This window comes from Tasmannia lanceolata, unplaced genomic scaffold, assembly GCF_043159265.1.
Source record: "Tasmannia lanceolata isolate RefF3 unplaced genomic scaffold, GAP_Taslan_0.1 ptg000008l, whole genome shotgun sequence".
NCBI lineage: Eukaryota > Viridiplantae > Streptophyta > Magnoliopsida > Canellales > Winteraceae > Tasmannia > Tasmannia lanceolata.
The window spans coordinates 26,423,895-26,436,709 of NW_027518685.1; the positions used below are offsets into that span (position 1 = coordinate 26,423,895).

Consider the following 12,815-nt stretch of genomic DNA (forward strand, 5'->3'; position numbering starts at 1 on the left):
CAAATTTGAAACTCCATGAAACAAGTGTGACACCATCAACCCCTACTTGTGACAAAAAAAAATAGGGATAATTATATTTACACCCCCTCTAGTTTCTTACACATCCACTTCCACCCCTATAGTTTAAAACGTTACAAATACACCCTTGTAGTTTCAATTTGTTTAAGGTTTGCCCCCTCAGCTGAAGGTTCGTCCATAGATTGAAGGGTTAGGATGATCCGATGGAGCTGATTTTTTGGGCACACCCTATCTATGTCAGGACCCATCAAATGAACGCTTTGGATCATCCAAATAATGTGGGCCCATACCCGAATCCAAACACTACCAAAAAATCATCCAAATAATGTGGGCCTACATTGTTTGGATGATCCAAAGCGTTCATTTGATGGGTCCTAACATAGATAGGGTGTGCTCAAAAAATCAGCTCCATCGGATCATCCTAACCCTTCAATCTATGGACGTACCTTCAGAGGGGGCAAACCTTAAACAAATTGAAACTACAGGGGTGTATTTGTCACGTTTTAAACTATAGGGGTGGAAGTGGATGTGTCAGAAACTAGAGGGGGTGTAAATGTAATTATCCCAAAAATATATAAATAAATAAATACACGTGACCGCCACATAATAGATTATAGATCAACTGTTTGAGAAAAAAAATTTGGGATCCACTTGTTCTATAATCCTAACCGTCCATCAAATGAACCGTATTGATCTTTGATCCGCCAATGATGAATCATGGCCCACTCAAATAAAGAATGCCTCTCTTAATCTCATCATGAGATTCTCATGCCCTTAAACCCTGAACCCTACTTCATATAAAATTTCTGGGATTTGCATTCGAACGAGGGTTTCTTCTTCTTCCCATGGCTTCTTCTTCTTCTTCTGCCTGCAACAGATTTTTGAGCAGAACCGCTCTCTCTTCCCTCAGATCCGCCATTAGATCCAAGCCACGAACCTCTTCTCCAGACGGATCTACCTCCTCATCATCAGCGAGAGTTCCTATCTCACCGTCCAGAGCTAGAACCACAAATCCTCCTCGCTTTTCTTCCATCTCCAGGTCAGTTCGTCTCATCATAAAATAAACCAAGAAAAATCAATCTCCTTATACTTGATAGGATTTTGCCCTAATTTTCTCATCTTTCTTCCACGGAATTGTTCTCCTTGTACTTGATAGGAGTTTTCTTGCTCGATTTTGCCCTAATTTTTGCATCTTTCTTCCACAGAAACAATCTCCTTGTACTGATAGGATTTCTCTCGATAGGATTTTTCTTGCTCAATTTTTTTGCCCTAATTTTCGCACCTTTCTTCAACGGAATCAATCTCCTTGTACTTGATAGGATTTTTCTTGCTCGATTATGCCCTAATTTTCGCACCTTTCTTCTGCGGAATCAATCTCCTTGCACTTGATAGGATTTTTCTTGCTCGATTTTGCCCTAATTTTCGCACCTTTCTTCCACGGAATCAATCTCCTTGTACTTGATAGGATTTTTCTTGCTCGATTTTGCCCTAATATTCGCACCTTTTTACCACGGAATCAATCTCCTTGTACTTGATAGGATTTTTCTTGCTCGATTTTGCCCTAATTTCTCACCTTTCTTCCACAGAACCAATCTCCTCGTACTGATAGGACCTCTCTTGCTCAATTCTGCGCTAATTTTTACATGTTTCGTCCGCAGAACCAATCTCCTTTTACTCGATAGGATTTTTATTGCTCAATTTTGCCCTAATTTTCGTATCTTTCTTCAACAGATCTCCGGCTGAATTGGGATGCGTGCAGTCTCTTCTCCCTCTCCACAGCGCTGTGGCCATGGCGAGGCTAACATCGTGCCTGAGCTTGAACTCACGGGACTCCCGCGCTCTCTCTCAGGGTACGCTCTGCCGTACCTCTCCCGGCCTCTAATGTTAGTTATTTTTTAGTGTGAGTAGCTGCTTCTCAATCTATGCTTTATCAAAACACTTCCTTTTCCCAGAGTCTCCATTTGTTTAGAATTACTCGTGGGAGATCGGATCTTCTATATTCATTTTGTTAGCTCATTTAAAAATACGACATTAATGTTTTCTGTGTTCAAAGAAATTCGGCTCTCTGGTGTTTCCCAGTTGTTTAATCAATAAGTTGATATTGTTTAGACTAGGAATGGATTCTTTTATCGTTTGTAAATTTTCTATAAAATGCATGTATATGTTGCCATGGACAAATTGCGATGTCTCCAGACTTAAATTTCAAAATTTCCACTAAATTGAAGTAAATGGGTCAAATATAGTGAAGAGAAATCATTGTTAGATCGCTGTACTTCGCATTTGGTACATCAAAATGCTACCATTTTTTTGGTGTGCCCCTGCCTTTTGGTTTGTTACTAACGTCCATCTTTGGGTGAATTCGTTGTCTTTAGTCACTACATTGTGTATAGCTTTGATTATACATTAGTTGAGCATAATTGAATTTAGAGTTTGAGAATGCGATTTCCGTTTAGCTTTCTTCCTAACGGAATAGCTCTGTTTGTGCAAATGATTTCAGTGAAGAGCCATGCTTCTAAATGAAGAAGCTGGCTGGCATAGTGATATGATTATATCAATCGAAGCTGGTTTATGATTTCGAGTATTAAAATTGGACTGGGAAATAGCATACAATGCGGTTGAGTCACCCTATCAACAGGTTTTGGGCAAATTGGACTAAATTAATTGGATTGTTGTCAAGGTTCAAAATGTCAGTATCGGAGGGCTTATCCGTATTAGAATTACACCTTTGAGTTGGGTGACACGGATTCTCGTGATCTAAAAAACATAGCGATATGCAATGTTTCGACCATGGTTTGAAATTTCGACTGAAACCGAAATTTGCCGAAATCCGGGATTTCGCGAAATCCAAAATTTCAGAATTTCGAGAATTTCAGCCGAAATTTCATGAAAATTTATTTTATTTTTAAAAAAGAAATGTTTCAAAATTTCGGCCAAAATTTCGGAATTTCGGATTTCGGTGGGGTCCGAAATCAGTACCGAAAACCGAAATTTAAAACCTTTGGTTTCGACCATTTTTTGTGTTTACTAATTTTTTAATGATTTTTTGCATATTTACAAACTAAAAACTATGATTTGATAATAATAATTTGATTTATTAAATTATGTATGGGCCTATCAGCAATACACCTTTGAATCGGGTGATATAGATTGTCGTGATCTCAAAAACATAGCGATATGCATTGTTTTTACCATTTTTTGCTTTTCTAATGATTTTTTTCCATATTTACTAACTAAAAATCAATCATTACAATTGTTGACACAATACACATACTATTTTTTTTATTTGATTTTTAATGATTTTTTCATATGTAATGTTTTGACCATTTTTTGTGTTTACTAATTTTTTTAATGATTTTTTTCATATTTACAAACTAAAAATTATGATTTGATGTTTTATTTGATTTATTATATCTGTATCGTGTCAACAATTGTATTGTTGCCTGTCAATCTATCCGTGTCGAAACAATTATTTTATAACTAGAGAAATGATCAAATAAAAATGCAAAAAAAGAGAGTAAAACTTTCAAAAAAAATGGGCATATAAACCAAGAAGTACGTGGATCATTCTCATAACATGTTGATGTAGCTCTATAACAATTAAAAAATAGTATATGTTAAATAAAACAGAAAATCAATATTATGAATAAACAATTTAATAAAATGAAGAAAAACATCCAAAAAACATGCATTACTTAATAGATGTATATGACAATCAATCAATTCATTACACATAAATCTATCATCACTAAAAGATCAAAATATTATGAAAATAATAGAAAAAATAGCAAAATAGAGAAACAATAAAATCCACATAAATAACATCAAAATTGCCTGAAATTTTGTCACAAACAAGCATACTCGACAAATCATGCATGTTTTTGGTGTATTACAACTAATCCATAGAGAGAGAGAGAGAGAGAGAGAGAGAGCAACAATGACACCTTGAATAAAAAAATCCTTAGATTTTGTGAGTTTGACTTCAATCCATCAATTCGCACTTCAAATCTTGTTTTACATGATTGAATCTAGTAGTTCTATGTTTATTTAGGTTAGGCAACATAGTTGTCAACCAGTGACTCGACTCGTGACTCGATTTCGTAATTTTATGACTCGTGACTCGACACGACTCGTGACTCATAAGAGTTTTTGAAAAGAGTAGAAATGTAGTTGAAAAAAATATCATTATATCTCAAAAGATGAAGCATGTAAAAAAATATATATATATATATAACCCAATTGCACATAGATAAAGCACTAAGCCAAAAATATCCATCCATCCATCCTCATAATATATACTAAGCACATAACTTTCCAAATGTCATTCACCTCTTCCAGAAAAAGTTTTGCCTGGAAAGTATTTTCCCCTACATCAAGTTTTGATCTTTTGATGGGGTGGGGTGGGGTGGGGCCCATATTCTATACCCAAGAATAGCATTTGTAGGGTCCACTATTTTACGCTTGATCCGGTGAGTTCACGAACTCTATCCAAACCCATGCATACACCGTAGGACCAATTTTTTTTTAAATGGTTTGGACTAATTATTTTACACCTCATGCTATGATGGGGTAGGGCCTAGTATTTAATGACCATGCCTAGGATTGGTGGGGCCCACTGTCTCTACCCAAACTAATGCAAAAAGTGGGGCCCACCATTTTACCCCTAATGTTATTGACAAGGTGGTGTCCACCGTCCCTACCCGAACCTATGCATTTGACTGAAGCCCGCCATTTTACATTTCATGTTTTGATGGCGTGGGGGGGCCCATCATTTTACTAGTAAATAACTACATGCTTGTAACTTGCATGAACAAAAATAATTAAGTTTTAAGTTCCTACTTCCAAGTTTTCAACCATCAAAGCAAGAAGGCCCTGGCCCAACGACTCGATTTGACTCGTAAGAGTAGTTTTTTTCCTTGACTCGGAGCAACTCGTAAGAGTCACCAGATGACTCGTAAGAGTTTTCGACAAAGGCGACTCGCATGGGCAACTCAACTCGAAAGCCCGGTGACTCGACTCGACTCGAGAATTGACTCGTACGACTCGTAAGAGTTTGTCAACTATGTTAGGCAACCTTAAGTCGAGCAAAATCCCTTTGAACTTGGCAAAGAAATTTGAAAAAAAAATGAAGTTTTGGTTATTCACGTGAACATGTCATGGTATGAACTTCTTATCTCCACCACATCAGCCATATCGGTTGATAGATACACCTTTCATATTAGCCATATCGGATGATACATTTGCGATTTTTGTGAGCCCCAATACGAAATATCGTATCGGACCCTGGAAATATTTATCATATTGGTCGATATATCAAACTGTGATTGATTTATTAATTATGTTTGATTCTTTATCATTCGTCACTTCAATTATTTGGATTCTCAATTAAAAATCTGCTTTCCATCACTCAAGCAATTGTTGATTTTAAGAACCATAAAAAAAAAGAAAGAACCATTCTCATCCTTTTTGTCAAGTAACGAACCCATCACTTTTCCCTTGGCGTTTTCTGTTTCTTGTATTAGAACTTAGAAGCCTCAAATATTATCAGCCAAAACGGAATGATTTTCTGGACGGTATGAAACAGAACTATTCAGAGAGAGAAACAAAGACGAGAAAATTGCAGCGCCTAGGAAAAATGAACAATATAAGATCTTCTATTCTGATGCAAAAACTGTATGAGAACTTCCCAAAATGTCATGAGAACATGGTCATTTGATACGAAATTTGTATTTGTTTATGCTGGGTAGGAAGGCATTTCTATTGATATTACGATATTCTTAGAGGTAATAATCAATGAAAGACAAAAGTTTCCCCATCTACTTGAAGGTATGATTCCTTAATTGTTGATTAAGAATAATTTTTTTACCATATATATTATAATAATTTTACCTATATTTGTTATACCACCTTATTAAGTACTATGCCATCGACTCCGGTAATACAACTACGCCGGGTTTTTTAAAGCTTATCGTGGTGAGCATTACCCCTTGCAACAGTATAGGGGTACAAGTCGAAATCCAATTGGAAGAAAAGAGTTATTTAACTATCAACATTTATCTCAATGTAGGTGTATTAAAGTCTCATTTTCTGATCTTCAATTTCGTGCCTCTTTTCAAGCTTTCAGCGCAAAAACTTATGATGTTCATAGCATGTCCGCTTCATAACTCGTTTTTTCCTGTGAAGTGAGTTTTATAACTTAAACAACTGGTAATTCATGAGCTATTTGTTTAATTGGTGTCAGTATCTCTTAATTTGATTACAAAGAACACATGTAGTGATGAAATTCATGACACGATGACTTCAGGTGAGAATAAGAAGTCATCAAGGTGACCATAAGAATGACACTTTCTGGAGACCCTCCAGGAGGTATTTGTTTGAAACTAAAATCAAGGGAACAGACATTGTATCCCCCTTATCCATTTTCCCTCTTGGGTGGTGTTGGTTGTACCGTTTTACTATGTCCGGTCATGACTCATGACAGCTTTGGAGACGAACAATGCCACGTTTTGTTTTGGTTACTCTATTCAGCTAAAGATAATCCTCTATGAGAGTAGAGTCTTCGTTTCATATTTGATCCCTGTCATCTCACAAATTCACTACAGTGGGCATCATTGTGTTATTGTTTTCCTCGTTTGATCAGCTTGCATGTATACATGCAGGTCAGCCCCTCCCTTGTATTTTGGTTTTTTCTTCGTTTTAAGATTTTCTGTTGTCTTTTGGAAAAAGAATGTATACCTTCTAGTTGTCAAACTTTTGAATTGTCTGGTATTGACATAATGATCTTCCCAAGCAGTAATCATGGGCTTTCAAACATAATCCAACTTTGTTGTAGGGAAGGTCATTTACTTAAAGCTTCCATCTATCGTAATTAAGTCCATCTCAAGCTTCTGCCTCTCTATGAGGAAGATCTATTCTTTCCATAGACTTAGTGTGACAATAAAGGCATGCTAAAGGAAGTTATACTTATTCTGAGGGGGTCATAGTTCCAGTATGTAAAGTGAAATAACTTTGACTACCATATTTTTTTAAAACATAAAATTGATTGACTGTTTCTTTATGTTCGTGTTAGAAGTTGCAACTTCAATTTGTGAGTTAGTGTCTTCTCGTCTCTCACAAGTCGCAACCAACATAAGGTGTTTGCTTCCTGCAGGCACATGAATTTGCCAATGCTTGAAAGAAATAAACCGGGCTTTAACGGAACAGCAAATTATGCTTCACAGCATCATTCTCAAGTATGAACACTGTTATCATAGACAATATTATTTAATTCATTATATGTTTAGGCTACTGATATTGGCACTACCATGTTTTAAGAATTGCACAAAATCAGCTTGTCTTTTTTCTAACTGTCTAATGGGAGCTTTTTGGAAACTGTAATAACTTTTGACAACTGTTTAAATAATAAAAGACAAGACGAGTTAGTGCAATTATCAAAACATGGCAGTGCAAATATCAGTTGCTTATGTTTAATCCAAGAGAGAAAAGGACAATTTAGCATTCAGCCATTCACATGCTTTCCTCGACCCATCAATGAGTTTATCCATACCAAAAGTTACGCAAAGTTTATAGTAAATCTTTGAAATGTAAGATACGCAAGTTGCTCATTTTTTGCTTGCATGCTTTTTGACTGCTCTTATTCATTACTTCATGGCCGCACATTTGTTACTGATATGGATATTAATAGATTATTTAACCCATCAAAGGCATTTTATTTATCATCCTTATTCTGATTTATTGGGGTCATTATATTCGAAACCAATTAGTGAGAACTTCACGTGTATCAACTCATGCTTCCACAATTCCATCCAAGGCTTCTTGTGGTTGTTACTCCCCTTCAAATGTGTCAATTTCTTTGAGGATCCATTGTTAAAAAAACATTGTTCTGTAACTGAATCCAACTAAGGATGCATGGAATTGGATCATACTTTAGATTTAGTCTTTTAAAATTGACAGATCAATATTGCCTCTCTAACTGAAAACCTTCACAAACACTGACTGCATTATGATGAATAAATCATCCCTTTTATTTATCTATTTATTCCATCCCTTTGTGTCCTTGTGTCTTGTATTCCTTTATTTCCCTCATACATAATGCCACTTGTTTGATTTTACATATATTCATCATATATCGTTATTTCATGGCATGAAAGAGGGAGGAAGAGAAACCTAGCTTCTTCTTTTTCCTGAAAAATCTATATATCTCAACGTATGCAACCATGTTTCCCTGTTCTCATGTTTCTTATATCATCCCTTATATGCCATGCTTACATTGCCCCTCTCACTATTTTTCTTTCTTTCTTTCTTTTTAATGTTGCCCTCTCACTATCTTCAGTTCCTCTTTTTCTCATCTCTCTTATCTTTCATCAACTATCCTGTCATCTCCTGGACTGATGATTTTCCTCATCTACACCTAGTCTCTTCTATGTTCTACCTCTCATATCTGTCGTGGTACCATTATGTGTATCCTAGTACAAGGTTTGAACAAGAATTATTTCAATCATTATACTGCCAATTTATTTCAGTAAGATTTATTTTTCTTGCGAAGGGTTGGTAATGTATTCCATCAGCCATAAAATTTATTTTAGTTAGTTTTTTTTTTATGAGAGACTTGTTCAATTCTTTTATTTGGGATTTATTTCTATTTTTATCATAGATGTGTGTGTGCGTGCGCGGGGGGGAGGGGGGGGTCCACTTCAATTTTGGCCCCACCTTTTTCCCAATTCCTACCGTCACTTAAGCCCAAGGCCTACCACTATGAAGCACGGGTACGACACGATACGGGCACGTGGATACATGATTTTTTTTTTTTTAAAAAGGATAAGGGTACGTTGGGGGTATGCTAAGTGTAATATATTTTTATATTTTATTATATATTTATAAAAAATAAAAAATTAAAGGCCCTGTTCATTTAGGATTCTCCCAACTCCCGACCGAATGTGAGCCCCAAACAGATTATTGGACTAAAAATAAACATAATTTCGACTCCAATAATCAGTTTTGGGCTCTCGATCAGTTGTCAGTGTCACAATCTCAAATGAACAGGGTCTGGATGTAATTTAAGCCCAAATGTGAGCCCAAACAGATTATTGGACTCAAAATTAAATATAATTTTGTCTCTGATAATCAGTTTTGGGCTCTCAATCAGTTGTCACAATCTCAAATGAACAGGGCCTAATTGAAATTTTGAGCCCAAATGTGAGCCCCAAACAATTTTGAATTGTTTGCTAGTTGGGTCCTAGGGAGTACCCAGGTGCACTCGCACCCAATACGCGTCCGATACGGGTGTGTGGGCCTCTGGAAAGTACCTGTGCTTCCTTGCCTACCATCACTAATTCAAAATACGGATTTACTATTTTTAGTATGGACTTACTATTTTTTAGTAAATATAGATTTACTATTTTAAATTTAGTATGGATTTACTATGTTTAGTAAATACAAACCTTGGCAAAAGACCCTCAGCCTCTGTATAAAAGACCAAAGGAGGAAGCCCTAGTACAGTTTGGACTCATGATTCTCCTTGCAGTCACCCAAGTGATGCCGCCCCTTCCTCTCCTATATCACTCCTCCCATTTCTCTCCCCTTTCTACTTCACCCTTCATTGTTGGGTTTATAAATTGTTCCTCATTTCCCCCTTTCTTCCTTCTGAATACATTCATTGCTCTCCTTTTGACTATCCCTTCCTGGTTGGTGTCATAAACCATTCCCCCTTTTTCCCTTTATTTTTTCCCCTTATCTTCTTCCTCCCTTTTCTTGAGCTAGTTCTTTCTTGTATCTTGATTCCCTTTCTTGATTTTGTTCTTTCTTGGATCTTTATGGATCTTGATCTTTATGGATCTTGATCTTTTTTGGATCTTGATCTTCCTTTCGCTTCCTGATCTTGATCGTTTATTGATCTTCATCTCTCTGGTATGAAAAACCTTCACTTTCATTTTCAGCAGACTACAGATATTTTCCTACTCTTTAAATCATTCCAACAGTTCTTACCCCCTTATTCTGCCTTGATCAACCCTACCCTTGTCGCCCATAATCTTGTACCTTGCTTTTACCATTCACCTTTTACCATTCACCGATCATATCCTCACCCCCGGGAGGCCATACCAAGTGGATTTCATAGATCTGATTTTTGGGACAGACTTTCAGTTGAGGACTGATTTTTGTTTTATATTATTAGTTACTTCTTGTTTGAACTTATTGCATGAGACTTGGCTATTTTGTTTAATTTCTATTTGATGAATGAAATCCAAAGCTTAGAATTTCTATCAGAACCTTAGTTGAATTGATTATTATGACCTGTTTAATCTGATTTTGGAATGCATGTTGTTGTTTTGCTGAAATTAAAACTTGTTTATGCTCCAAAATCCCCAGGAAGTAATCTACGTACCCTGGGTTTTCATCATTTGGGGTTGCTTGCAGGGTGCAGTTAGACCTACTATCTCACAGCCCCAATGCATCCTCAATGCCTACTAGATACTCCTCTATCCATGATCACTTTATTGAATAACATCCATTTCCATAGGTGGGCCTCATTCATATTTTGGTACAGTAGCATATGGAATCTCAAGTAGCCTGGTATAGACCTGTGAGGGTGTCTCGAAACTTGCCAATTCAAGGGATTGTTAGATGTCATTGACTTGAACTGTAAGACAGACCAGAACGTTGTGATCCATCACTCCTGGATATTTGTCATAAAATGAGTGTCAAAGCGAGCTCCCCGACATCAAGTGCACAATATTGGCCCCATTGGAGCAAAACTTCTGTAAGGCCTTTTCCAGCAACATCCAGCACAATATCTCTAATCAAGGTCTTAAAATGTATTTTGGGAGGCATTATGGTTAGCGCCTTGTAAACACTAAGATAATTAGGATTTAGGATTTCGGAAAAAATACTGACATCTACTATCGAGTGACTCAAGAGGTCAGCAAGGCATATTCAGGGTAAACAATAAAAAGCGCAGAGTTGAGAATCTCCAGTGTCAATCGCAGAGTAGCCACTATTAACACATGTTCTTATCATCTGTTACCTCTCATATTTACTAGCCTTCTGCTTCCAGAAGTTTGTTTTCTTGAGCAACAATCAGTATATCACTTGTCGTTCTGATGTTTCTGTCCTGTGATTATATGAGAGATGCATCATATTCACGAACCCTTTTGATCAATTAGCAATTTAGCATGGAGTTTAACATATAATTTCTCATATTAGTTTTTGTAAATCCTTTCTGGCAGAAGAGAAGCTTTCAATTGTTCACTTGAAAGCATCTTTTCGTTCTTCTGGGAGTGACCATGATCTTGAATTGAAGACAGGAGGTTGACGTGGATGTATTAAGAGTTTATGACACATGACACCCGACCCACTAGTTTTGTCAAATTTCATATGAATTATATGCAAATGCATATAGAATATGGTGCAAGGTGGGTGCTTCAATTGAAGCATGACGAAGGTTCAGATGAGCGAATGTGCTCAGGAAGAATTCTAGATTATACGTCCATCTTTAGAGACTCTTAAAAAGACAAGTCCTTTTCATCACCATTGATTAAGGGGCTAGGATCATCCGATGAGGGTGGGGCCAGGGTAACAGGCTGGACTCGTGATGGCCAACAAGAATCACAAACATGATCAGCATAACTGTGGTATTTGGTCCTTGGCATACAAGGAAAATGGTGGTTGCTCAAAAGATCTTTTCAATTTAGCCTTTTCAGATGTAGATACCACTCAAATCTTTAGTACAACATGTGTGAAGCAGTCCTCAATATTAATGTGGTGATTTAGATCTTTAGAATGGTCTAAGTAGAACTTCTAATACCCAATTTTCATCTGAATTTCTCGCTCATCGGTCATAATTTAATATATAATCAAATTGTTCTTTTCCCAGATGGAATTGATGGTACGTGAATATGTTCAACCATTTGCTGTTTCTGAAGGTGGGCTCCTGTCACATGCCTTGTCGTTTAATGGACCTACAGTTATATTCTTATTTCCATGTTGCCCCCGCTGGCATGCTTATATTTTAGTTTTAGGAATACTAGAGTATAATCTCTCAGTCTTTAGCTCAAAATGAATGGTACTGGTATTAGCTTCTTACTATTGAAAAGGAATTCCATTTCATTTGCTGTGTTTTGTATTTTGAATGAGTAGTTTTATTCGTCTGATCTTTTTTATTTTTAATTGTTGACATTCTTTTTCTGATTGAGTTGTTTATCATCTGTTCCATTAGAGCTCGGACTATCAGTTCCAAGGTGATGGTGTAAAAGCAGAGCACCATGACAACATTCTCGCCTCACTATTAGACTTATGAAGTGATCTGTGTTCTTCACCCGTATTTCACTTCATGTAAGCCCTCCTTTTTTATTTACAGTCTTTTGATACTTTAGTTTCCTGACTGTTAAAAATTTGTAGAATTTGATTTGATTCTTCAGGCCTAGATGAATAAACCTCAATGAGAGAGAAGTCAAAGAAGTTTTATTGTTTATTTTCCACTGGTTTACAATTTACCCTTGTTATATTCTTCTCTTTAATGTTTTTCTTTGCTTGATTGCTACTGCTTTCTTATCTCCTTTACTGAGAACAGATATAGATTTGTCAATTCTAATTGAGTCGATAGAACTGCCAAAAAACAAATTAGGAAAGAAGCAAAGTAGCCTTTTTAGAATTGAGATTAGGGTTGCCTTTTAAAGGAAAAAGTAGGGGTGCAACTTGGGTCGGGCTGTTGGTGATTCAATTAAAGTCCATTCGATTTGAATACTGAACTATTATAATTTTGTACCCTTTAAGTTTACCCCAAACTATACAAATCGTGAGGGCGT

At 36.4% G+C, this 12,815-nt stretch overlaps 1 long non-coding RNA gene across 1 annotated transcript; it reads left to right on the top strand.

Annotated features, from left to right (window-relative positions):
- The first annotated feature begins 1,908 nt into the window (after window positions 1-1,908).
- Window positions 1,909-12,486, top strand: LOC143885000 (uncharacterized). The gene is made up of 4 exons (XR_013253111.1): window positions 1,909-1,918; window positions 7,166-7,247; window positions 11,885-11,933; window positions 12,227-12,486. It is a non-coding gene; the product is annotated as an uncharacterized LOC143885000 (long non-coding RNA).
- The last annotated feature ends 329 nt before the right edge of the window (window positions 12,487-12,815 follow it).